Consider the following 26,438-nt stretch of genomic DNA (forward strand, 5'->3'; position numbering starts at 1 on the left):
TCATTTTCATTTTCTATAGCAGGGGAAAGATGGATGCCTACCCCAGTACAGACCTGGGGTATCTTTCACCCAGATAAGCCTCTGTTTTTATGGGCAGTGTAAAGATGTACCCAGAACTGATTTCTTCAAAACAAGCAATGTGAAACAAAGGTCTGATTCTTTGGCCAGTGGGCACCAGCAGCAAAACAAACAGGCCATTATATTTGTGGCAAAGAATGAGATTGCAAAGTCAATGAGGAACAAGGCACATTATCAGCTGGTCTACATTGTAAAACAATGACACAAAAGGGCCGTTAATACATGAAAAAGCCAAAGTTTCATGGTTCTTGGTGAACATCAATGGTTTGCGGGACCATCGTGAATGTAAGTTGACTTGTCTGTATTAGTTTCCAGATTTTTCTTGGCTTTCCTGAGCCTATCTATTTATTCAGCAGTGTTATTGGGCAGTGGCCTCCTCCCCAACCCCCACCTCCGGCCACCAACACCCGTATCCCTCAATTTGTTGCTTTCAAAATTACAGCCTGTTTTTATTCAAGACAGCTAAAAAAAAGTCATGCAAGCAAACTGAAATTCATTTCAAAGATCTTCACCAGTGGGGTTTTTCTCGGGGTGTGTGGTAATATTTGCAACAAACTACACGTAAGTAAATCATCACATTGGAATTTTACAGGCATTTCTATGACCTAATCCTGTAAATCAGTCTTTAAACTATGAGGAATTTTGAAACCACCATTATCCAGTGTCATGTGAGATGAATTGTGTTGTAATTTCGTCATTTTTCGCCAGCGGGGAGGGCAAAATACTGTCCACACTGTGGCCAAGAGAAGGGTGTGGTTCCTGTTCCTGCCTTTTTGATGCTGTGAGAGACAGAGATGTGGGGAGAACCAGGAGAAATCTTTGGACAAGTTTTTACTCCATCTCTTTTTTCTTTCCTTGCAGCTTCTGATGAATGATAACAAAACAAGATCTATGCTAGAAGATAAAAATCTCCCTAAATATCCAGCCTTATCCATGCTGAATAAAATAGTTTTGCTTCTGTGCATTCACATTATGCTGTTTGCTGGCAAATTAAATCTTAATTCATGTGTTTTTCCCTTGAAGGGTTGGGAGGAAAAAAGAAAAAAGGAAAAAAGAAAAGAAAAGGAAAGGAAACAGAACAAAACAAACCCCTAACTGCCTATTAGTTTTAGTTTATAGATGAGGCTTGATAAGCCTCAGAAGCCCCTAATTAGAAGGAACGTGCTAATTAGACGGAGATGGTGACACCCTTCTTGACTTTCTTTTCGTGCTGCCCTTTGGTTTGTCTCCACTGCCCTGGAAAACCACTCTCCCTCTCCTGGCCCACTGCACCCGCCCCCCCCCCCAAGTCCTCATGTCCTTGGAGTTGACCTTGTTGCTGTTGTGTCTGGCTAGAACATGATTTAAGGACCCTAATTTTTCATCCCCCTGAGTAAACCGGAAATCTATCTACCTAAACCACAGTGGAACTCGATGTGTTCAGGGAACACAGTCTTGTGATCACCTTTGTCTCCTATGTCCACTGCACACACCCGCCACTGGCCGCTGCTGCAGACAGTCACTTGGGGAAGGATGGACCGAGGATGCCCAAGACATGCCCTAGCTCTGGGGCTCTGGGCAGAGGCAGAAGGAGAGAGAGCCCAACGGAGGCTCCTTCACGGTGAGCACACTGCTGGGCCCCCGGACCAGCGTGGAGCCCTCCTTGGTCCTGCATTTTGCCTTTCTCAGGCAACACCTTGGGAGGATGACATCAGCAGAAAGGACTCCATGATACGTGCCACTTACAGTAGCATCCCTACAGATCCAAGCCTAACTGTACTCAAACTGTCGATCAGGCAACACAAAAGAGAGAGACAGAGAGAAAGAAAAACAAACAAACAAACAAACAAACCATAAACCCACAAGTCCTGCTCATTTCAGGCTTCTTAACAACTCATAGGCGCCCCTCCCCCACCCAAAAGCTCTCTGGGGCCTGGGAAATTCCTATTTCTTATTATATTTACTGAAATGAATGCTCTTCTTCTAGTCTCTAAGGTCCTTGGGGACTGGCAATGTCATGCCTGTTTCTGAGTTCCCTATGGGGCACCAGGCTGCACCAGGCTGTACCCTAGAGAATCAAAAGCTCATGGTGAGGATTATATTTTGGACGGAGGATGGCAGGTAGCAAAGCTTGGGACACAGCTGCTGTGTGTTTTGGGGGCCTGCCTGGAACATGTCTCTGAGCCCAGCAGGGAGCCTCCACCCAGTCGGCCTGGTCCACCCCAGGAAGCCAAGAAAGGGCCCTGAAGAGACAGGGCTCTTGGGCACAGGCTGTGCCTTACCTGCCTGATAGAACCTGAAGAATAAGTGAGCTTTACCCATAAAGAGATGAACCTCTGAGCCCAGCGCCCGCTCCCCACTTTTTCCTAGATTCAAATACCGTAAAGCACAAGGAAGAGCTCAAAGAATCGCCTTTTGGGTTCCCAAGGACACATGTTGTAATCGAAGTTTCTGGAAGTCTAAGAATGTAGGGCGTTCTGCTAAAACCCAACCCATTTCATGGCAGCCAGCCCTTTCTCCAGGTTGTGGGAACACAGGCCCAGCCTTTCCTTGTAGCCAGCTTTAGGAGGCATCAGAAGTGTCCTGAATCAAGCAATTTCCTTTCCGTGGAACCCCATGTGTGCACACAATACGAGCTCATTTCCTCCTATTGGCTTTTGTTTGAACAGTTTCCTTTGATAGGGGATGTCTTCCGCTCTCCTCGGAGGTCGAAATCCAGGCATCCTTCTCAATTCAAGACCCATTCCAGTGGGAGGCGGGCCCAACTGACCACACTCTGACGGCTTCTTCCTCCCTCCCATCTTCCATTAAGCATTAAGTGTCTGGGGTCCCCCCATCCAAACAGGGTTCGTCCAGGGGTCTCACTGGCTTTACAGTGTGCACCTGCGTACGTGCCCACATGTGTCCTCACTCCTCACCATGACTGCTGGCTGCCAATCAGCTTTGTTTTGCTTGCTTTACGTAGCATCAGCGTACTAGGCACAAGTCGGATTTTAATCAGGCCTTCTGAATGGAGGGAATGAGCATTTTGAAAAACGATTCACAATGGATTTGCAGATTTGCAGATATACTTTGATTTGGAAACACTTAGAAATCTTTCTCAACTGAAAGCTGAAACGGAGACTTTTCTATCCCAGAGTATCATAAATTTCTCTTTGTACTCCCTCCTCTATTTTTGTGTTTCTTTTTTCACTTTTCTGTCCTTATTTCTTCCTGGGTGCTGACCAAATAAATGGACTCCATACCACATTTCTTTCCTGTGTGTGTGTGTCTGTGTGTGTGTCCCAGATCTCAGGCCCGGAGCACCAGGACCTAACTTGTGAAAATGTCTCTGCGGTTGACAGGTTCTCGGAGGGAAGAAAAGGACATGCCATATTGAGTCTCCCAACAGAGGCAACTGGGTCACTACATCCAGGAAGGAAGAAACACACAGTTGCAGGAAACACCTTGGAGCAATCCTTGCTTATTTATTCTCTAAGTCACAAAGGGCCAACCTTTCCCCAGAGACCAGAATGTCAGAACGGACTGGCAGATGTCAGGAGTGTTTCTTGGCCCCAGAGGAAATGCATTCATTTATTCATTCATTTCCAGAAGTTTAAGTTTGGGAGTTTGGTCCCAATGTGAGCCAGTCACCATCTGCTTGAATGACCTAAAAACGGCCCGAGTGGGGACAGAATCGGTTTTATCTGTGCCAAAACAGCTCAAGGCATGGGCTGTCATGGAGCTAGGTCAAGTGCTCCATTTTCACAAATGCATTGTATACAGCTTTCCAAACATGGCCCAGTCCTTCTGTTTTCAAAAGCGACCGCATTCCTCTGGTCTGTGTAATGGGCTCCACTGTCGTACCAGCCCTACCAGATGTAAGAGTTCCCTAAAGTCTGGCATAAGATCTTTTTGGAGAATATCCTTGCGTTTTTGTGGCAAAACCAGGGACGTCTTTGTGAGTGATAACAAGACTTGAAGAAATTTCAGAAATAGTCATGTGGGAGTCATTACTCCTTATGGAATTATTAATTGGGGATTATTCCCCAGTAGCTTCATGTTCACCCAAAGAAATATATCCAAACATTGTATATTGAGTGTTTATTCTGTGCAGGATAGAGAGTTCTTGGCATAGATGATCTCATTTAATCCTAATCATCACCCAGAGAAGTGGGCCTTATTAAGTACATTTTTTTTAAAAAATTGAGATGCAAGTACATGTTAAAATGTACTTGAATGGCTCATCTAGTCTGTGGTACAACCGGAATTTGAATGCAGGGTTTAAACGGTCTCTTAACCCCTGTGCCGAGAGGTCTGGTCATCTGTTTCTGCAATGAATACAGGTTCGTGGGCCCTGCCCCACACATCCCAAGTGAGAATCTCAGGGGCTGTGGTCTAAGAATCTGTCACCTACTTTTAAAGAAGCTTCCTGACAGTTTGGGCACAGCAACAAAACCAGCATTTGGAGGAATTGGTAAGGACTTTGAAATGGGTTGGGAGGAAAACACACTTCTTTCTTCTCTAGGGGTTGGAGTTGGGTGGGGCAGAGAATGGAGTAGAGGAACACGACCTTGGCCCAGTGACTGCAAGAGCTCATTCTGGCCTTGACTGTGGGCATACTTGTCTTTTACTTGGTTTCAAGTGGCCCTCAAGGGTAAATAAATAGGTCAGTCCATTCTGGTGAGATGTGCTATACACATCATGCGCAGAACATAACCAGAAGCCTGTGTCCTACGGCAATTAAGCAACTATGAAAGTTCGCGTATGAAAGTTAGTGTGCTCTGGATCACTCCCCAGTTGATGAATTTTGCTCTTGGTCTCTGACTGTCATTGCCTTCATCAGCCAACTTCTTCTCTGAAGTTCAAATGCAAAAAAGCACCCTGGCCAAAGGGGCTAGGGCTTAGCTGGCCTGTCTTCAGCACTATAGTCCAGCTACACTGACATGTGTGCGATCTATAGGGGAAGAATGCATCCTCTCTTCACCTGTGATTGAAACTTCTGGATGCCTTTCAGTGGATGATGGACTGTGAGCTCCTGTGAGTATGACTTGTAGCTAATAATCATCTATACAAATCTGTGACTCAGTAATAAGACACTTTGATCATTCCTGTGCATTCCACAAACATTTACTGAGCATCTACTACCTGCCAGGTTCAAGTTTAAAATGCGTGGGGGGTTGCTACAATAAGGAGACTCTCTGTGTGGCATCTATGTTTGCAGATCATTATTTAGGGAAAGAATGCTAGGCCCATGATTATCTTTTTGCTGACCTCAGTGAAATGAGGGTAAAAGCTAAGGAAAATGATAAAAAAAAAAATCCAGAAGAACAACAAACAACATTGGTATATGCCTTAGGAAGAAGCAGCAGATGCCGTATTATCAGGAAGCCTACAGTGAGGCAAAGCCGAGCTCTTATTAATAATTGGGGATCGATGCAGTGTGTTAGCCTCGCCACTATAGTTATTTTGAATAAAGCAGGATTCATTTCAAGGCAAAGACTTCTGGGAGTCTCTCTGGAGAAGCATTTAGTCCTCGAGTTACACTTTCCTTCCAATTTATCAGATGGTTTTCACCTTTCCTGTTATAGCAGACTCCCACCTGTTCCTACAAATCTTCAAAAACCCGATGGTTTCATCCCATCCATCCCCGGCAGCCTCCTTGAGTTCAAAGCTGCACCAGGTGCTCTCCATCAACCTAGCCAACCCTTCCTCAATCCCACATAGTTTCATCTTAGCCCCGGTTCCTCTCCTCCTCCCTCCGTCATCCCTTTGATTGCCCCGAATATTCCACACCCCCCCAATGTTTTCACTTCCGCTCTCCTGGCACCTGGCCCTTTGGCCTCCTAGCCCCCACTCTCCAGGTGTCTCCCAAAGATCAGGGCACTGTCTTTACTTCTGCACGTCAAGGCACCAGGCTCAGTCCTCATTTCACTGAACTAACTTCCTTCCTTCCTTCCTTCCTTCCTTCCTTTCTCCTTCTCTTTCTTTCTCTCTCTCTCTCTTTCTTTCTCTTTCCTTCCTTCCTATTATCACTTGGTTTTAGGAAAACCAGATACTCATCAGTATTACATCACTGACCCATGTCATTTCTAGGACCTAGTGAAAAGCCTGATGGCTTCTCACATATCCAGAGCATTGAGATGCCCTGAGCCCCACACACCTGTCTCAAGGACCACATGACATCTCCGCAAGGCTCTTCACTCCAGGCTTCCGTGCCATTGGAATGTGCCTAGGAAATTCCCCCAAATGTCAGCATTCCCGAAAGCCGTGCCTTTGACCATTTCCTAGGTCACACTTACTTCTTTACCTATCTCAAACTCCTCTCTGATCAAACTCCTCTCTTTACCTATCTCAAACTCCCACTCCCTATGAATGAGTTCCCAATGTATATCTAGTTCTGTATTCAACAGAAGCCTAGACCTATGCTTCCAGGAGAACATTCCAACTTCAAACTTCCAAAGACCAGAACCCATCACCTGTCTTCCCCTATACTCCCATGTGTTTCTGTTCCCAATGTCATGAAAGTTTCTGTCACCGACGCTCATGGTCTCTGAGTCTTCCTGGACTCCCCCCTGCCCCACTCCTTTTCCCTCAGCTTCTACCAGTCCTGTCCTGGCCTTTTGGAAAGATGCTTCCACTGAATCCTTGTCACCACTACCCTCTCCATCATGACTTCCTGGGGACCTGCAGTCCTCAGCTCTAAACCGTGCTCACAGAGTTATCCCCCCAAGCAGTGTCTGACACCTACAATCACATGCTCACAAAATTTGGTGGATCTCTGTTTCACTTGGAATAATGTTCAAAATTCCAAGTCTGGCATTCAGGGTAGGCCATCATTACGGCACAATCGTGCCAAGCCTTTCCGCCGTACCCCCACGAGTACTCTCTAGACCCTGCCCCACGCTCCAGGAAACCTGCCTGGGTGCTCTCCCAGGGTAGGCACCGTGGTCTTGCTTTCCTTCCCAGGCCATGTCAGAGCCCGTCTCCTCCAGGAAGACTTCCATGCCTCACCTGGACAGCAGGAATCCCACTGACATGGAACCTTATGCCTCCCTTGTGGCATGGATCCCCTTCACTGTGGTGGTTTATTTATATACCTTATCTGTCCTACCAGCGTATAAATTCCACGAGAGCAAAGGAAGTGAGGAAAATTTAAGATATACTTCTTCAACCTTTCACATGGACTTTTTTTTTCCTCCTCCTGCAAATGTTTCTGTTGCCAAGAAAACATCACTGAGTAGAATGCATCCACCCTTGGCAAAACAGGTAAGAAATGAACAGTGATCCACCCCTTCCCATTGACAAAGGGCTTGCACTGTGCAGCAGGCACTTCTGGCAACTTGTCGCCTCAGATCTTCACAGCAATCCTGAAACACAGTACCATCCCTTGACTTGTGCCAACCAGGAGATCAAAATTCCAAGTGACTTGGTGACTTTTGTTCATCTGAAGTTGGGGAACCCAGAATTCAAATCCCTGTTGAGGACCCGCGAGCTTCACATTCTTGCCATCCTTAGTCATCCTTACTTACTTTTTAAGACCCGCATCCCCTTGACTTATATGGACTCCCGTGAATCTAGGGTTGCAGGGCAAGAAAGGGCCAAGGGTACCATCCTCTGCCACCCCCGTGCGGTTCCTTTCCTCCATGAGTCTTGTTTGCCCAACAGGATTAAAAAGAAGCCCCAAAACACTGAAAGCGAAACTTGCAGGTATTTGGTAAAACATAAAACATAAGCACAGGGAGAGAAAAGGACATGCTTTGTACCCTAGGACAAAGCGGCATGATTATTATCATTCTTATTTAACACTGATGATCTCCTTTTCAAGTCTGAGTTTGAAGCATTAGCTTCCCACTGGCCCCGGGGGTAGGATGTTATGGGGCTTCACAGAGCTCGTCATTAGAGGGGAATGGAGCCCCATTCCCTGCTGGAGCCCAGAAAGTATGGGAGATGCAGATAAGGAGCGGAGGCTGCAGGGGGAAAGGATACAGGGGCCCCTTCCCAACTCTCTTTCCCTTTATCTTATGAGAGACGGTGTCAGGTAGCTAGCTACGTTTTAAAAATTTTATTAGAAACAGAAAGGTCACACATCCGAAGTGTCCAGCTGACTGGATTTTCACAGAGGGAACACATCTGTGTGACCCACACCCAGATGGAGAAATGCTCTATTAGCAGGACCCTGAAAGCCCCTCTCCCCAAAAGGGTGACCCCTCTCTTGAACCAGCTACTACATCGCACTAACCGGCCACATTCTAAATGAACCCTTTGACTGTTCTGGCCAGGACAGCAATGTGTTCTTTGAAAAGCTTTTCTGGCAGCAATCACCATTTCAAAGCAGGGAGGGGGGAAAAGTGTGTGTGTGTGTGTGTGTGTGTGTGTGTGTGAGTAATTTTGTGTGTAGGAGAAAAGTGTTTCTAATTTTCAGTCTTGCAAATGCGAGGGGAAGAAGGAAGACGGGAAGAAGGGAAATAAGTCAATAAATGTGTCTCTTTCTGAGTCCCCCATTAGAGCTGAAAGAGCTCCAGCGACATGCCATTTTGAGAAAAGAAGGGAACAGAATCGTCCTTCTCTACCTATCTCAGCTGGGGCTGGAGCCGGTCTGCTCCTATTCCCATAACCTTCAAATATGTGGATAGGTTGATGCTGATTATTTAACAGCACAGTGTTCTCTAGAAGCCTGATATTGTATGGAACATATGGTTTTGATTTTGGTGGTTCTTTTTTTTTTTTTCCTTCTGTTTTTAGCCAGTGAGCAAGATGGAGAGTGTCACAAACCTAACTCCAGAATTTGCTGGGTTCTGCCAAACTGTACAGGGAAATCCACTCCCATGCCGCTGGCCCTCCAGCTTTGGCAGCTTCAGGGGGCCCACGGGGGAGCCACAGAGGGCTGCGGGCTCACACGGAACTGCACTGACCAGATCTAAGACAGCGACTCCGTACTGTTGACAAAGCACACAGCCCTGTGTCGCCGTTTCCCATGACTCTCTGCACTAATTGTTCAGGTTGGAAGGAAGAGATCAGAACATCAAATAAAAACCCACAGGCGCAGAACCATTAACTCAAGACCCGACATGTATCTGGCTCAACAGACTGACATCCACTCTGGTTTCCACGATGTTTTAAACAGTGACATTCTCCAACTTCCCATCCAGGGTTACTGGCTGTCAATGTTTCAAAAAATAATCCTTCCTCTCAATCATTTTTTCTGATCAATTATTTAGCATGGTCTGGGTTATACGACATAAATTTTACCCGGGGTGGGGAGGCAATGGGAATTTATGCTCCCTCGTAGTCAGCTAGGAAATTTGTAGTTTTAATTAAAAAGGCAAATTTTAGCTGGGAAGAGAGTGCTGGTTGGGTTTATGGACATTAGTAAAACTAGTAGTAAAGGGTTGGGTGGGGGGGAGAAAGGCAGAGAGAGGACCTGGGGATCTTTAGGTTAAATTTCAACCTGGGAATTTTCCCAAGAAAAACTGGAAGGCTTGTCTCAAGTTTGAGAGCCTTTGAACTGGCTTTCTCTAGACGAAAACCTGGCCGGCTAGTCGGGAAATAGTTGACCAGCCCTTCCTTTGTTTGCTCAGGGTGGCCCTGAGTAGGGGCCCCAGGCGGAACTGAGGGAGAAAATCCTTCCTGGTTTCTCCCTCTCCAAGGAAGGACAGGTGAGCACAGCCCACTGTTGACCGGTGCTGGGATTAATCAGTTCCTTTGGTGACCTTGGCATCTGCTGATGGCGAAGTGCGTCTCCAAGCTGCTGAGGACTGTGTTGAGAGCCACAGAGGATCCCAGGAGGACTAGAAGCCGAGGCTAAAAGGATCGCCATTTTGTGGAGCCGAAAAACAGAAACAACAAAACAAAAGGACACCCAAAACATGTCCTTGACCTCTGAAAACTGCTTTAGTGTGGTATTCAAATTGTGTGGATTATTTATCTGTATCTGTGTATATACTAACCTATACCTGTTGCTGTGTGCGTGCACATATATTAATATCTGTGCGTATATATTAATCTAAATATGTAATATATTCATCTAAATCTCTATCTTTATCTGGATATAGAAATATTAATCTCCACTTATATTAATCTAAATCTGTATATCCATTATTAATTTTTATCTCTACCTATCTATGTACATACATACATCTAAATCTATCAGTCATCCTATGGATTTTTCAAGTCCATGTCTAGCACCTTGCCAGATATTTCCAAAGGTGTCTAGAGCCTATTGTTGGGACTGAAGACACTTTTCAAGCATTCCACATCACTGGGAAGGTGTCTGTCCCTCCTCACCTCACCTCTACCTCTCAGCTCTTCCCGCTGTGCTCAGGCCTGAACAGAGCTCAGGGAGCTCAGTGCCCCACCCCCGTCCCTTGATCTCCGCTGGTTCAAGGTTCAAGTAGGATAACAATATAGGTCCACGAGAGAAACTCAAGAGTGTCCTAAGTTGCATAAATAAAAATATTATAGCCTAAGTAAGGGAGTGACCAACCGCTCTCATCAGAGGAAGCCTGATTGCTATAGGTTAACTTGTGACGAGGCATTTGGGTCACTCTGAAGACCCAAACGAGGGCTGAGGAGTGAAAGTCCCTGGAGTCACACCTCATTTCAGCACAAGGATGAATTTTACAATAAGACATCGTGGTGTATGAGCGTCCTGAGGTAATGACTGTCCAGTCAACGGAAGAGGAGAAGCCGCTGCAAGGACCTGCTGGCCCGGGCTGCGGGAGGGGGTGAACACACACGGTGCTCGCTAATCTCTCCAATTCCTCCCAATTTGGGATTCCCTCTGATTTGCCTCTCATGCTTACGGGTTTTGTCAGTTGGGGGGCTCTCTGGAGGAGGCGCTGTTTGGCCCTCGAGCGTGTGAGGGGCCCCTCTGTGGGCTTTGACGTGGCTCCCCAAGCTCTCCCTCCCCCGCCCCATCCCGCCACCCGAGCACCAGAGGAACCGAGGTACAGGTGAGCCGCAGCTCCCGGGGAGTAAGGAGTTAAGGAGACCAAAGCTGTCCGTGGGTCCCTGCAGCCCCAGAGGCAAGCGAGTCCCTTTGATCCTGACGCTTAATTGCAGCCTAGTTGCAACAGGGAACTTTAAAAGAAAAGAAACCGAGAAACTAGAGATAGGGTTTGTTTAGTTTCCTGAGGGGATGGTCTTTGTGGTGGCTGCCAGGAAGCTGAGACTTTAGGGCTGGAAGGATGGGCTTCCTAAGGGGGCAAATAAAGAGACCTTTCTGCCAGCTCGGGGCCAGGGGTGAAGGGAACCCCAGAAACTGCGGGCCCCTATGTGTGCCCTTCAGCAGGGAGGCCAGGGACCCAGAGCAGAGCGAGGGAGAGGAGATGGTGGGCAAGCTCCGGAGCGGGCCCAGCAGGCGAGCTGGGGACGGCCACCCCTGGCCTCAGAGGGGCAGCGGCGACACGCTTACAAGAAAACACCACAGGCAGGAGGGAGGGCGGTGGACAGGAAATGGGATTTTGAAGAATTCTCACAGGGTGCCCCGAAGCCCCAGCACCACACATCTCGCCTCACAGCCGATAATGGGCTCTTACATATGGTATCTAATTAAGGTAGCCAGAAGTTGACATCTTTAGGTCTTTAAGCTTCTTACACACACACACACACACACACACACACACACACAGGGTGAAGAGTCAAGAAACGGCCAACTAATGACAACAAATAATGGAGAGAAATCTCCAGCCGTCCCCGGTGACTGATCCTGGCCCCTTGTGAGGAGGAGCTCCTGACTAAAACTGAGCTCAGGCGTGCACGGGGACGCCAGCCATTCCTTGTTTGTGTCCTGCCTCACCATTGAGGGAGTTGGGCCAGCAGTGTGTGCAGATGCCAGAAAAGTTTCTCTACAGCAAAGCCCCAAGGAAGCACCCTTGGGAAAGGCCTGGGTGTCTGGAGGCCACCGGCAGCTTTCGCGGACCCTGGCGAGTAACTCAGCCTCCCTGGACTTTCTGTTCTTCATCGAAAGGCGTAACTGAGTCCATGTACATGAAGCTCTCGGCAGAGGGCTTGTCATACAGTAGGCACTCAAACTCAATAGACACGTGTTTCCTTTCATTCCTAAAATGTTATTGGTAAATTAAAAATGCCTAAAAACACTGGCCATCTGTGTGTGAAGTCAGTGGGCATCTGGGCAGGGAAGACGTCCTCTAAATCAGTTTAGCTCTACTCCTGGGCCAGGAAAGTGGGGCCACATGTGGGACAGACAGGAAAATGAAGTGTTCAAGGAAGGGGAGACAGATGGACACAAAACCAGGTGTAAGACTTGTAGAGACATATAAAGCTGTCCCCAGTCAGGCCTGGCCATTTCACTGAAGCCACCACATTAGACAGCCATCGTTTCTAAAATTGTCTTCATTGCTATTGCAAAATGTGAAAACGAGCATTTTGAAACAAATGCAATTTTAACTGCATATAACAATCCTTCTTCTCTACTCTTCGTATTCTTTGGAGAGCATGAGCGGAGAATGGCATTATCTGCACCACTAAGAGAGACGACGAGCTTGTCAGAGTTCCCTGAACTAATCCACGGAGGGCGTGAGGACTAGAGTGGCTATGTCACACTCTCAGGCCCCTGTTCTGACCACTGTCCAGAAGAAACAGTCTAAGGCTGGTTTCGAACACAGAGATTTCATAAGAGAGAAGGACGCCTGGAACAGACGTGTAAACACTAGTCTTCCCTCGAGACAGTGATCACATCTCTCAGGGAATTGGTAAGAGTCTCTGTCCACAGAGAAGACAGCTATCATGAGCACAGGGAGACATCCACAGACCCACAGCCCATAGCCACAGAACCGCCGGAAGCCATGCAAGTCCCTACCTCTCGCCCTTGACCATGGAGGTTTGGGGGCAAGGCTCAGTGGATAAGTCAGTTCAACTTCACCCCCACGCTGAGCCTGAGCAGCCCGGAAAGGCTTACTGCGTTGAGGAGGTGGGTCCTGGCCCCAAGCCCTGTGGAGTCCTCCTTTAAAACCATGCCAGACCCAATCATTGGCCACCATCTACACTAATGCTAGCAAAGCTGCCATTGCGTTCTAGAGCCTTGTGGATGAACAGCGTGTTCATCATCTGGGAGCTTACTAGAAATGCACACTCTCGGGCCCCCTCCAAATTCACCCAATCAGAATCTACATGTTTGATAAGATCTCCAGGTGATCCATTATGGCACGTGGAAATTTGAGAAGGGTTCTGCGGTGTACACACTGTAGGATCTGGTATGAGGACAACCATCATTTGCCTACTTTGAGTGCTTTCTCATTTTCTTGAGCAGGCCTCATGGCTGGGTTTAGCAGAGACCTGCTAGATTCAAGAACAAATGGACCTCTGGGCCTGTGAGACTAGGATGACCAGTGTCCAGGGAAATCTCCAATCACTCTGGAATTCCCCTCCTAACCAATAACCCCACCCCAAAAATGTGTATTTCAAGGTACAGATGCTGAAGTCTTGATAATTGCTAGTTTTAAGTGTCTTCTCGTGGTTATTACTGAAAACCTACTTTTTAAAAAGTCAACTGTATATATGAAAAACACAGCTGTGAGGATCTCCTTAGCCATCCAGTATTCTTTTAAGATTTTACTTATTTAAGAGAGAGGAGGGGAGGAGGAACAGATGGAAAGAGACAAGCAGACTCCAAGGTGAGTGCAGAGCCCAATGCAAAGTTTGATCCCATGACCCTGAGATCATGACCTGAGCTGAAACCAAGAGTCAGACGCTTAACTGACTGAGCCACCCAGGCGCGCTCTCCTTCCGATAATCTGTGACTCTCACCACTACAGTGAACCAATATTTCCCTTCAAAGGGCCAGAGAGGGTAAACTTTGTGCAGTGGGATAACACGGTGTGGGAGGCTGCTCTATCATCCTGTGGAACCGCAGAGACTGCTGTATGGTGCTTAAAAGTCTTGGTACTCATTTTTTGGCGGGGCGCTGGCAATTTTGCTCCTTGGTGGGTATTTCCTTTCTTGATTCTTTGCCAGCTCTTCTTCCCTCCTAGGCTTCTGGCAGTCCTCCCCCCATGGCTCATCCTTGGTCATCTGCTTGTCTCCTAAAGGTTACGAGCATCCATGGCCTCAATTATGATTTCAACATAGGTATGTCTCAATTTACATTTGAAACCTCGTATTGAAGCTGTTCTCCATCTCCACACTGTCGAACGTCTATGGGGATAGCCTGCTTGGATGACCCATCATTAGCTCAAGCACCATGACCAGAATTCAAAATCCATCCCCTCCTTCCTCTCCTCCATCTCATTCCTTTCGGTTGGTCCCTTTTCCCATCTACTCCAAATTTCTGTTAGGGTTCCATCGATATTTCTCCTAAAAGAAAAACCGGTGTCATTTTGGCTCTTCTAAGCTCTCACTAGCTTTTCTTACATTCCCTTCAAGACACCTTCTGGATTTGCCCTTTATCCTCCATCCTCATGCTGCTAGTCTAATTCAACCCTTTCCACATCATACCTAGAACTTTCAAACTTCCACCTCTCCCTTATAGGTCATAACTGAACACTGTTAAAGCATTAGATGTGATGTTATAGGTCACAAATAATTAAACTCCTCATAGCTCTTCAGGTCTGCTGTATACGGACGGACCTCCCCACTAATGCTATCTCCCACTGCTCCCCAACATTTCGTCCCTGTTCTCCAAAGACAAGTTTCCACACTGGCTTCACACATTCCATCGTGCTGTTCCCCCTCTCGAGAGGACCTCTGATTTTGACCACTGCCTTCTCCAACTTTTTTGAACATATCCCCCTATCAGAAAAATACTTTGGAGCAGGAACAACTGTTTTCAGGTTGTTACTTATTTCTAAACGTTATACTTGCCTAACAGTACTAATATGTTACATACATTACCAAACATATGAAAATTGACATTTTAAAAGGATGAGTTAAATAATGTATAAGATGCAAGTTCAGCTATTCCTCCGCTAGTGAATAACCTTGCCCTACCTCGGCTTAGGGTATAGACATGGCACTGTAGAACCACTGATCTGGACAAAATATATCCACCCAAAGCTGTAGGAAGCATCCCTTCCTCTATGAAGTTATCTTCACAGATAATTCTACCTTCCCAAACTACCAGAGCATTTAAAATTACAAGTAGTAAATCACTGATGTAATATATATTTCACCAATACTTTCTAGTTGATTAATTGAAGCTTGCATCTAGGATGCCAGAAATTTATATTTTTAAAATAATTCAATATCTTAATTAAAAACATGACTGTCTTTCCAAAATTCCTTGGGTTGGGCTCGATGCACTCTATGCAACATCCATAACCAGAAACTCCAAGTCAGACCGCAGGGTGATTTCATTTAAAGACTGCTTTATTTCATGGAATATCACGTGTACAGATCCCCCATAGTTTTGAGGACCAGCTTTTCTGGTTTTTGGCTACTGACATTTTTGAACACAGAGCTTTACCTCACTCAAGTTCAGTTTCTGTGAACTGAACTCAGTAAAAAGGGGACAAAAGGGGATGCTGTGATCAAAAAAGAGTTGATTAAAAACTGATTTATACACATAAGGCATTATTATTATTATTACCCAGCATTTTTGCATTATTATGTAAATGATATCAGGTATGTCTGAGATTTCTAAAAATGACAGGCCTCCCCAGGCATGAGCAGACTCAATGAGATGCTCTCATGGGCAAATAGAATAATCTGAATTTTGGTTTCATTCTTGACTTTGGTTTTTCCCAGGTCTACAAGCCATCTGCAACCATTAATGAACTTTATGTTCTAGAAGCTCCTTCCTGTCATCCACAGCCAAACTCACCTTGCTGCTGTGTGGCTGGCTCTGGGCATGAAGCCACTAGAGGTTCTGTCCCCTGATGCCTTCGGAGCAGTCAGAGCCGAGAGACGCAAAGCCTATCAACCTCTCTTCTTGCCCTGCTTGGCAACTAGACTGCCTCCAGTACTCGTCATAACGGGTTGTCCAGGAAAAGTTGTAGGGACAGGAGATAGTGACGTGCATACACGTACCAGGGACACTCAGAAGTTTTTCCTGCTCTTCAAAATTCAAGTCAACTAACCACAGACAAAATAAAAATGAACTTTTTTTTTTTTTTTTTTAATCCAGGTTATAACTCATCTGTTCCAGGGGCTTTACCTAGTGCTCTAATATTAGGCTCCTGGTTTTTAAAACCCTGTTTTTGAACTGTTAATTGAGATAATGTCTGTGAAAGCCCTTTTGTAAAGTGTATACGTATGTTAATTATCCTTCTGGGGACAGTTGTGTGCTGACCTATTCTTATCTTATTTGTAAGTATCTTGTTCCCTGCCGATTGTGGATTGCAAATGCTTAAGAATGCTTAAGAACCAGGACCTGCCTCGCCGGCTGCGGCTGTTTCCTGCCTCCTCCCTTTGTCCTCTGAGGGGGGCTCAGCACCCCCAAATCTCTTACAACAGTCAGCTTGCATAGACGCTCATAAACCTTAGCACTGCCTATCTGCCTGCCAAGACTCATAACTAAAAAGAATTCTTTAGTTTCGTTTACCCCATAGGTCTGCCCTCTCGGCTCTCCCCAAGCCGGGTCCCTAACCTTGCAGCTGGTCTAGCCTCAGAAAATACACAGAGATGTTAGGGTAAAAAAGAAAAACAAAACAAAGCCAAAACTTTGTGTTTAAAGGGGGAAATAATTTTTTTTTTAAAGTAACTGTTTTTAAGGGGGAAAAAAGGTGGGGGAAGTTTAATCCTCCAAGGTCGGGAATCAGGTTTCCTTGCTGGGATTGGGAATGGCAAGATAATTGCATCAGGGGCTCCCCAGGTGCCCTGAGGCTCAGGAGTGTGGGAGAGGGTCTAGTATTTCCTTTTGGTGACTGGTGTTTAAGGCTTTTCAGATGACGCGTCCATGTTCCCCAGTCACTTAGGGGCTGAATCTCGGCTGGCTGAGACTGGGCGATTGCTCTCAACAGCCTCATATTTGGGATTTTTCAGGGCACTCTCATTTGTCTGCTGTTCCTTTTACATCTCTATATGTTACTTCAACAGCATTTATGCCGAGAAATGTAACAGAGGTGAAGAAAGTATATTTAGACACTTAAAACTCAAAATTCCTTCCTTTATTCTCCCCCCACAAACACCAAGAACTGTCTGAACCCACAATAAGTGCCTGATAGTCAATGAAATTAACGTGAGCCAGTAAATTTATCATTGAAGTCTTTGAAACTTTCGATTTTGCATCATTTCTGTCTGCCCTTTATTTTGCACGTACAGTGAGTCAGTTGTTAGGTAACTGACTTGTTCTAACCAAAAGAACCCAAGAGGTATTTAATAAACACTTGTTGACTGATTGATGGAATATACTGACCTCGCATCTCCTAGACAACGTGTTCTTTGTCAGAGCTCTAAGGTAGGTCGGTGGGTCCACTTTTATTACCCAGCCTTTCTGCCACACCGAGGGGAGGAGGCCCACTGAAACTCTGTGCACCGGCCTGTGGTGCAGGTTCACAGAAGAAAGCCTAGGGCTCTCCCTTTCACACCTGTTTTCACTCTCAGCAGCAGAGGCAGGACTCGCCCCAGCCAAACAATGCTGAGCTGTGGGAGGCACAGGCCTGATGCGGACCGGCCATGATGCCACCTCGCACGCCTTACTAGGAGTATTACCACGGCTGCAACTCACAGTTTGTATACATTAAAAAATAAAACATAAGACACAACTGAGCTGAGTAAAATAAAAAAGAGAGACAGAGAGAGAGAGAGAGAGAGAGAGACACAGTATTCTTAACTAATTTACAAAGCCCAGATAAGTCTTTCTGCCTCATTCTTCCAAGAGAAACCGAAGCGTGAAATATCTAGTTCCTGGCTCCCCATGGCCAGCGCATCTCTGCCCATCCGATTCAGCTGACCATTCCAGAAAAGATGCCTGCAGGCACGACCCCTTCGTTTCTCTTCACAGCCCCTTCCTCTCTTTCCTTGCTAGGCCTAGGTAAGTGCCCTTTACCCTGTTCTGCTCGGCCCCTGGGGTTCCGGGCTCACCTGGCCCGACTCTGGACGCATGGCTTCCCCTTGACTTTGTTCCTGGCTGGCGTTGATGGTTTACACTCCCCGCCCTTCTGCCATGCCCCTCGCCTCCACTGCCCACCTGCTCCCTAGAGCTGCCAGATTTCTCTGCCTGACACGGCAGCCGGAAGTAACTGCTTCTGACCCTGTCAGCTCTCAGGTGCAGCTGTACCTGAAGATATTAAAGGCACCCGAACTACGTACCCTGTGCCCCACGTGCCCCCATTCATTAATCAGAACCCCCTTGCAATGTTAGCAACCTGCTTCTCCGCTGATGATGTGTTTTTTCATTTCGGAAAATGTAAACAAATCACTGTGCCCTCCTTCCCATCTCTTGTTATCGGTAAGAAAGTGCAGGAAGGAAGGGAGAGAAAATGCACGCAAGACTGAGCCTGGTCCATCTTCCATCAGGAATTCTCAACTCAAATCTAAATGCTCTTCTCCTAATTCTTGCTCGGAATCTTGAGTACCTGATCTTGAATTTCGATGGCGCTCCCTGAGCGCGGGACTGGCTGGTAGCCATGTGATATTGATTTGTTTTCACCATAGCAACAGCAAATTAAAACAACTAGCAGAGAGGAGGCAGGCTGTTAACCAGTAAAGCTACATAACCGGTATGTTTTGCAAGCATATTTTCCTCATTTCCTCTTATTTTCCGTCTTATTCGTTCCACTTTCACAAATTTAATGCAAAGTCAAGGCAAAAATAGCACGAAATGCTTGGGCACTACAAGGCCTATGTCTGAAATAGTCTGATTGGCACAGCTTCTAGTATATTAGACCAGATCGATGGAGAAAATGCAAACACTGGCGCTCTGATCTCCTTGGAAATTTTGTTCGTTGGTCTAAGGAAAAATAACCCTAGAAAATGGACATGAGCATAAAGTAGAGTGAAGGGGTCTGGAAATATGACTATCTCAATACCCTAAGGCATTTGCCAACAGTTCGTTAATACAAAGGTTTTATCCCTTTGTACTTTAAATAGCTCTTTGTAGCAAGAGACAAACGACTTTTTTTTTTTTTAGTACCAGATCAAGGCCTCTCAACATGCTAGAATTATGAGAGAAAGCGTAGCAAGTATTACTCAGTTCTATTAAGAGAAAGAGAAACGGAGGTGGGTGCTTACTTATTAAGGCTACACAAGTAGCACGAAAGGGAACGTCAGCTAGAACCAGGAACTCCCGAAAACTCCCATCTGTTCTGATGTAAATTCTCTCTTAAAAGGCTCTGTGGTAAAATTGAAACAAAACAAAACAAAACAAAAACTAACCTTCTTCTGATCTCTTTGACCAAGGTTACCACCTGTGACACGGATTAACAGCCCGCAGGACTGGCCTTCCCCTCCGTCAGCCCATCTGCCCTAGGACATGGTGCCCTTTGTATAAAAGCAGCTGTTCCCACCATCACAACCAGCCACAGAGTTGGTGGCATAACCTCGGTCCCTAATAGTGGCTCTAGGGGAACTGGGAATGAGGACACAGGCACTGTCCACCCAGGTGGCAGTACTGGGCTGTGCCAAGGGGAAGTTGGGCCAGAAGCAAAGCCGTGCTCCGCTCCCTGCAGCTTTCTGCCAGTGAAGCCAGAACCCTGCATAGAACCTGCCCGGACCCGCCCGACCTGAGGCAGGTAGGAGAAGATGCCCTAGTTATGTTGGAGACTGGTTGGGAGGTTCGAAAGGCCGGGGTAAGCTATGAAGACATAACTCAAGACCTGCTAAGTGAGAGTCAGAATGTTCCTAGCCAGGACATAAAGCAATATTCCTCTCCACGAGCCTGAATAAAAGAACACACAGCAGAAATAGTTGGGGGATGACGTCAGAAGTTCTGGGCTAGTGTCCTGCACTTCTCCTTGAAAGTGAAAACAGTGGGTCTAGAAGAATCTACGTGGCATTGCCCTTCTTTAAATGAATATTTGAATTGCCCCTCACAAGACAGGAGGGTAGCTGGAGAAACTTAATCTTATTGAAAGATGAGAAGCATGCCCTCCTCTCTCTCTCTCTTTTTTACTTTATTAGCCCCCAATTTCACATATTAACAAATTAACAAATATCTTTGCACTTAACCTTTGTCTTTTAAAAGGACAGCGATGTTTCTTGAAGAACATTCACGGTGGTAGTGGTTGGGCAAGTCAGATTTTTTTCTTCGCTTCAGTGCTTGCTAACTATTCTAAAAATGTTACACATTTATTGTAAACACATGCTTCCGAGGCCTAACAAAAAAGCACAGTTTCCTCATGCCTGGCAGAAATTTAAAACGGAAAAGGGCAGAAAGAATTCTTTAACAAATATATCATTTCCTTCTCTTGGGCCAAGTGTGTTAAAAATAAATCTCCATCATTTCTCCCTGCTGCTTCTCGGCAAGAAAGTTGATATGGTTCGGCATAGTGAGACACAGCTTTAAAAGCTAGCCTGCCCTCATTAAATTATTCTGCGGGCTGTGTGTTCTCATTAAAAATGCATAAAGATCAGATAATTGCAGTAAGCATTATTAACCCAGCTTTACTTTTGAATATAATGGTTCCACTTTTAAGCTGAAAACAAAGGCTCAGACATGCCAGAAAAAGAAATGTAAACATTGAACTACAGTATCGAAAACTTGTCAGAAAGCTACCTCTTGCTAGCTCGTTCAAAATGTGCTTTTGAAACTCAACGCCGTGGCATTACAGAGCGAGGCAGGTCCCTCATTTCCAATAAACAGACCCCCCCTTTTTTTTTTCTTAGCTAAACCTTCCACGCATGATGATTTACCGCGAAGTTTTCTTTTTCTCTTCTGAATTACAAGCCCGTTTTTAAATAATGGGAGCCACGTAAACTTTATTTATTCGGGAGTTAACGACGGCAGGGTTGTAAACGCTCTCTCCCAAGCAAAGCAAGATCGCTCCCAAGAATTCAAATGGTTTCTGTTGAAGGAATAAATAGACCTGCTCTTGGAATAAAAACTCGTTTTATGCCTCACCCCAGACAGGCGGCATCGACTCAAGCTTTGCCATCTCTTTCCCTCCCATCAGAATGTTACGTAAAACTCCAGGGTCCCCTGCAAGTATCACATTTGAATTAGTGGAATCCGGTTTCCCTGGCTTCCCGGAGCCACACACATGGAATGCAGCATACTGCAGCAAACTCTTTAAACATTCAAAAAAAAAAAAAAAAAAAAAAAAAAGGGGGGGGGGTGGGGTGGGGGGATGATTCTCTTACCTTGTTTAGCTCTGCTTCTTCTTTCCGTTTACAGTAACCCCGGGAACATCTGGCAGAATCAGGCGGCCGAGGCTTCTCCGCGGCATCATGAGGCAGAAATTTCCATGTAAATAGTCCTCATTCCCTGGGTATTGTACTCTGCGAGCCGTCTGCCGTAGCTGGAAAATTTTGCCTTCAGATGATGAAGCAAAGACAGTCTAAACTCTGTTGCTGTAAGCGGCGGCCCTTCCTCCCGGCAGGCCCCGCCCCCCCCGCGGGCGGCCAATCGGCGGCCGGCTCGTCAGCCCTCCTCGCCGCCGGCCGGCCCCCATAGGGTGACTGACACAGCAACACCGCGCCGGCCGTGTGTGGAAACAGTGCATCCATACTGATGAAAGAGGAATTTCCCTCTCGGAGGAAAGCGATCGCAGCCCCGACACAAAGTGGCACGTAATGGGCAGAGCCGACGGGGGAGGAGGGGTGGTAGCTGGAGAAAACACCCTTGAAGGCGGCCGGCCCCGAGCTTGCGGCGGCCCTGCAAATACTTTCGAAATATACCAACTCGGCAGATTCCGGAGGGATCCAGGTTTGTACCGGAAACTGAAGTCCTGCTCCCCCAGTTGACAAAGCATGGATTTGTTTTTCGGGGAGAAACCGCTGGCACGTCGACCCGGGGCTGGGGAATACCTTGCAGGGCGTTTTACAGCTGATTTGCATTAGCGGGGGAGGCTGCGTGAGCCCGGGTGCGTATTTGAAATCAAAACATGCTTAACCCCCTCGCAAGCAGCTTCCCTGAAGAACAGCTGGTAACTGCAGTGCCTAATTAGCTGGAGCTCGCAGAGCTTTCATCCAAGTTTTTCCAACCACTGGGGTCTTCAATTAGGGGATTCTGAACAATACAACTGATAGCTACACATTACCCTTTTGTCCTGTTGGCTGGCACCCCTGAGAGGATTAGGTGTGCTTTCCCCTAATCCTAAGCGACCTCAGGTACCATTTGATAAATACTGCGCGTTGGCCCATATTGTCATTAATGAAGCAGTGATTACAGGAAGATAGTCACAGCAGAACGCACACGGCACACGATCCAAGATCCAAGGGGCACCATCGGGTGCCAGTCGCCAAAGGTTGTCTAGAGGTGCTGAAGTTCCCCGAGATAAAGCAGGAAAACAGAAACGGAAAGGTTGGCATGGGTCATTTATTTTCCCCCCAGTCAACAGTACTTCAGCATGCTCTAAACAAACAAACAGAAACCATACGGCATTTGGAAAACACAAAAAGCATACGTTTTCCTTCCACTGAAACACAACATTTTGAATTTTAAAAATGAAGTCTCATGACTCCATGACTAGACCAAAGCAGGAACAAAGCCCCATTCATCTGAAAGGTTGAACCAACGCACCATTGTTTATGAGCAACTGCTCAGTGTCTCTGTAATGAAGTAAGAGTTGAGGTGGAATGTAGTGGTTTCCTTTGATTTTGCTGACTGTGGTTTAGAAACACAAGGTTTCATGTGATGTGTAGGCTATGTCTTTGATAAGGGCTATCATGAGCTATTCCCTCTTGAATTTTATACTTCTAATGAAGATTACGACAGTTTTCATCCCGATGTAAATCCATCATCTATAACTTTAAGGCCTTTGCCTACTATAATTTTTACTGAAATTTTAAATAATCTCTGTGATCAACCAGATTATTTACAGCTATCGATATACTTAATATCATACTGCCTGCAAACAGACAATCGCAGGTTTATGAATCTCCTCCTCCCGATCTCTGATTCAGATGATGAGGCTACTACCATGTCCTTCATTTCATTCCTGAAATTTTAGTCATCTTTGACTCATTCTCCTACCTTCATGCAATGAAAGGAGGTCTCATTGATTTTTTTTTTTTTTTCCTCCAGGCCAGTTTAGAACTCTGACCTGCTACCTAAATAATACAAATACTCGTAAGTTGGCTTTTGGGACCCAAGCTCCCAAGCTTTTCCATGTTCGAGGTTCCCTGTTGCCAGACAGGTCTTCCGTCATGTTCCTTTCATATTCAAAGTCTTTTCTTTTTAAAATACAAATGACAGACTTCCAAGGGTTTTCATAATTCAGCCCCTCTCTTTCTACTCAACTTTTTCTATACAGTTTTCCTAAGTGAACTTTTTGATTGGGTCATGCTTATTTCTCCGAGACCTGGCTCCCGCAGTCCATCCCCAGACCTGACTCCCAGGAGCTTCACTTAACAACATCTGATCTAACCTTTAGACCTCAACTTACATCCTCTTTCCTCTGTTACGGCTTCTCCGTTCACATTTTCTTCTCTGACGTTCTTCTCCTCTGAAAGCATGCTGCTCTGTTCATTTTACCAGACCTTTAACCTCCTAATGATGAGCTGATCTCTCCACCTGGAAGCCAAGGTTTGTACAGTAGAGTAAGATAATGTACTTAAAACATCTGTACAGTGGCTGGCACGTGATCAATGTGCACTACACAATGGCCACCCTTACTGCTGTTTCTGCATTTCCAGAGTATCTAGCAGCATGCCATGAGTACACTTGCTGATTTTATGATTCCTCTCTCAAGAGCTGGTATCCTGTCCATCCAATTTGCATGAGCCAAACACCTGTGGTCCTTCTTGATCCTCTCCCCCCAAACACCGTATGAAATCCACCATCAAAGCCTGTCAGGTTCGGCACCTCGATATCTAGAAATATTTCACTTCACTCATTTCAACTGATGCAGTTCCATCCAAGCTCTCGCTGTCTTTCCCCGTGACTATGAAAACAGACTTCTAGCTGGCCTCCTGCATATTTTCTTGACCCCTTCGGTCTACGTATCGGTAAACATAAGAATCCAGAAGTAGAATTCTGATTATTCTACAGTCCTCTGCTCAAAATCTTTGCTATGAACTGAGCTGTGCCTCCTCCAAATTCCTATCTTGAAACCCTAAGCCTGAGTGGGGCAGAATTTGGAGATGAGGTCTTTGGGAGATAATCAGGTCATCAGGGTGGAGCCTTCACGTTGGAATTAGTGCCCTTCTAAGAAAAGATAACAGGAAGAGAGATCTTTTCTCTCTCTTACCCAAGCGAGGACACAGCACGAAGGCAGTCATCTCCAAGCCTGGAAGCAGGCCATTACCAAAATCTGTCCATACTGCACCCGATTTCAGACTTCCAGCCTCCAGAACCCTGAGAAAGTACATTTCTGTTGTTTAAGCCACTCAGTCCACACACCATTTTGTTATGGCAGCGTGGACTGGGGAACAAGATGGAGGTTCTCAGCATGGTCTACCAGGTCCCATGTTATCATCCAGCCCTGGCCTACCTCTCCAGCCTAATCAGAGGCCTTTTCTTCAGGGAACCCTTCCCTGACCCCCATGATGAGTTTAGGTCTCACCTGTTGTTTTCTCTCCCAGCCTGTGCACTCCAGAGCAGGGCTTCTCAAATTTAATGTGCATGCAAATCCCCTGGGGATCTTGTTAAAATTCTATCTCAGTGGTTCTTGAGTGGATACAGAGATTCTGCGTTGCTAACAAGCTCCCAGGTGATGCTGCTGCTTCTGGTCCATGAACTACTCTTTGAGTAGCGAGATTTTATAGACGTTGTTTACTTTAGAGCACTTTTTATAGGGCATGGGGAGACGCTTATTTGGTTAATTACTTAAGATCCATCTTCTCAACCAGGTAGCCAGCATCAGAAGTTACTACTGTTTCTCCAGCATCTAACCTAGTATGTGCCTGGCACATGACAGGAGATGCTCAATAATAAATATGTGTTTTGAATTAATGAGTTGATCAATACAGCATACTGCATATCCAAACTGGGCTTTTCTTTTTCTCATCTGCTCCCCTTCCTCCCCGTCTCCCCTCACCCTTCTTCCTCTTCTCTTCCTCCTTCTGTCTATAACTCAATGGTGGAAGCCTTGAAACTTTGGAAAGAAAATTAATGTTTATTTAAGTCATGATATACTAAATAGGAAGGAGACTGGTGAGAAACCAAAGAGAACAAGTGTCAAGAAGGTGATGAACTGTGTCAAAGTAAAGAAGGTGGCCAGAGGAATCAAACCCAGAGACATTTGTCCAACAAAAGTTGTCAATTATCTCCTCCAGCTTGATGAATTCAAGATCTATAACTCTGTCCCTTTCTCTGGACCTCTATGTCCAATTCATCACTTGAATGGACCAGAGAAAACTCCTTTTCACCTTGTCCCTAACTAAAATTATTTTTTATTCTATTGAAACATATTGCTCTTACATTTCCCAAGTTAGTGAATTGAGCCGCCATCTTTTGACACCGGCCTCTGTCTCACTACCAAAATGCAAATACTCCCATGTCCTATAGATTCCTATCTTTTGAATTCATTGATATTTCCCTGTCGTCACTGCTGTGTCCCAATTTCATGTCCTCATGCTCTTCTGTCTTGTCTTCATCTCTCTGCTTCCAGTCTTGGCCCTACTTTTCCCACCACAGCCATACCACAGCCAAACTGAAACACAAATCTTATCATGCCATTATCTATAAAAGTCATTCAGTGACTCCTGTTATCTTCAGGACGAACCCCTTGCCTAATTCTTGAGTATATTCTCTCACCAATCCTCTTAAACTTACTTCCCTCCTACTAAGTAAGACCCAGTATTACTAAACTAGTTTTAATCCCTAGAATGTGTGATGCCGATGCTAATTTATAGCCTGGATTCCTTTTGTATGAAAGAGCTCTGATTCCTTTTATACCCATATGACATCTTCCCATCCAGCAATGCTCACTTACATATCACCTCTTCTAGGAAGCCTTCCCTGACCACCATGACATCCTTGGCCTCTTGACATTTTATTCATCATAGCAATGACCACAGTATATCATAAATATAGTTTGCTTTCTTATGTACTCACTAGTGTCTGTGAGAGAAGTGACCATGTCTTTATCATTCAGCAGGATATCCCCAGTACCTAGAACATGCAGTGGAATACTAGCAGATACTAAACTGTTGTCGAATGATTAAGTGGGTAAACTTAAAAACAACACGAGTACACCCTGGCAAAGAGAAATGCAGAGTTCAAGCAAAAAATTGATAGTGAAGGGGCAGGCATCTGGGTGGCTCAGTTAAGTGTCTGACTCTTGATTTCAGCTCAGGTCATGATCTCAGGGTATTGAGATCGAGCCCTGTGTCTGGCTGGGCGTGGAGTCTGCTTGGGATTTTTTCTTTCCCTTTGCCCCTCCCCAACCCACTTGTGTGTT

General features: G+C 45.9%; 1 protein-coding gene across 8 annotated transcripts in view; it reads right to left on the reverse strand.

Moving 5' to 3' along the window:
• Positions 1-21,462, reverse strand: part of MBNL2 (muscleblind like splicing regulator 2) — a 157,336-nt gene extending 135,874 nt beyond the window's left edge. For all 8 annotated transcript variants that reach the window (XM_032864137.1, XM_032864134.1, XM_032864133.1 and 5 more), the window contains exon 1: positions 21,235-21,462. The gene's annotated coding sequence lies outside the window, so the exon portion shown is untranslated. The remainder of the gene's footprint in view (positions 1-21,234) is intronic.
• Between the last annotated feature and the right edge of the window lie 4,976 nt (positions 21,463-26,438).

Source organism: Lontra canadensis, unplaced genomic scaffold (assembly GCF_010015895.1).
Source record: "Lontra canadensis isolate GAN:19392208 unplaced genomic scaffold, GSC_riverotter_1.0 scaffold26, whole genome shotgun sequence".
In the NCBI taxonomy this organism is placed as follows: domain Eukaryota; kingdom Metazoa; phylum Chordata; class Mammalia; order Carnivora; family Mustelidae; genus Lontra; species Lontra canadensis.